Source organism: Brassica napus, chromosome A1 (assembly GCF_020379485.1).
Source record: "Brassica napus cultivar Da-Ae chromosome A1, Da-Ae, whole genome shotgun sequence".
Lineage (NCBI taxonomy): Eukaryota > Viridiplantae > Streptophyta > Magnoliopsida > Brassicales > Brassicaceae > Brassica > Brassica napus.
The window spans coordinates 19,364,794-19,366,211 of record NC_063434.1 but is presented as its reverse complement, the minus strand read 5'-3'; the positions used below and the strand labels follow the sequence as shown (position 1 = coordinate 19,366,211).

Here is a 1,418-nt window from a genome sequence, read left to right as displayed (position 1 = left end):
GCATTGAGGAACAAGATCACCTCTTTCAGACAGCTCACTGATGAGCCTTTCTGCGACGCATGGGAGCGCTTCAATGACTATCGCAGAGAATGTCCTCACCATGGATTTGATGATGATTATCTCCTGGACATTTTCTATGATGGAGTGGACTGGAAATACCAAGGTGCTCTAAACTCTGCGAGCAATGGAGATTTCATGACTCAAACCACTGCTGGAGCGTTTAAGCTGATTGAGAACATGGCTGCTAGCTCAGCTAATAAGAAAGAGGAGAGTGATTGCTCCATGAAAGGGAACAGTTCTGACGCCCAGAAAATAGATGAGCTGACTGCCAAGGTTGATCAGCTACTGAAAAACAACCAAGGGCACGTCTTCAGCATGGAGCAAGCTACGGCCGAACATATTCAGAACCAGAACAAGCGACAACCGCAGAGCAATCAGCAAGCTGTTCCAGCTAACGAGAACAGTCAACCAGATGAGCTGCGAAGTCTGGGTATGATGATGCAACAGCTGCTGCAGGGTCAGCAGGTTCAGGCCAAGGTGTTGAATCAGGTAACCACAGAAATTGACACCAGGATGGGCAACATGTTCACTGAGCTGAATAACAAGTATGACAATCTTGCGATCCATATGAGAAAGATCGATGTTCAGCTTGCTCAAACAGCTGAGAGTGTCAAGAGGCAACAAGAGACGCTTCCTGGAAGAACTGATAAAAATCCTAGGACTGAGCACTGTAATGCAGTAGAGCAGTCGTTTGCTGAGACTATTCTAGTCGCAGAAGAGAACACAGAGCAGTCTGCTAGCTCTGAAGTGATTGCTCCTAGCGAACCTGCTGAAACTCCACCAGTCCGAGTCTATGTTCCTAAGGTTCCCTATCCAATTCCACCTAGACATCTGATGGATCCCATTAGTGAAGAGCAGCTGATAGGGTTTAACAAGATGGTGAGAAGGCTTCCTAAAGAACTTGCATTTGAAGATGCTCTGCAGATTCGTCCATTGCTCCAGTTCTTTAAACACTGTAGAGAGACTCAAGAGGAGATCAAGGTCCTCTATATCAAAGCACTGTCTACACCAGCATTGAAGGTATTGCCTAAGGTTGATGATCCTGGAAAGTTTGTTTTCCCATGCTCCATCGCAGGAACAACCTTCAAGGATGCTCTTTGTGACTCTGGTTCTTATGTGAATCTCGTCTCAAAGGCTATTGTAGACGATTTGGCTATTGCTGATGTTGAGCGTTCTCAGCTGACCCTGACCTTTGCAAACTCTTCCAGAGCAATCCCATATGGAACCATCCGCAGCCTTCATGTTCAAGTAGGAGAATGCATTGTTCCTGCTGAGTTTCAAGTTGTTGAGATGAACAAGGATCATGAGATGCCTTTGATATTTGGAAGGACATTCATGGCTACTGTTGGAGCAACCAT

At 46.0% G+C, this 1,418-nt stretch overlaps 1 non-coding gene across 1 annotated transcript; it reads right to left on the bottom strand.

The window, feature by feature from the left end:
• LOC125579292 lies at positions 1–107 on the bottom strand. Its single transcript, XR_007317252.1, has one exon. It is a non-coding gene; the product is annotated as a small nucleolar RNA R71 (small nucleolar RNA).
• Positions 108–1,418: the final 1,311 nt, after the last annotated feature.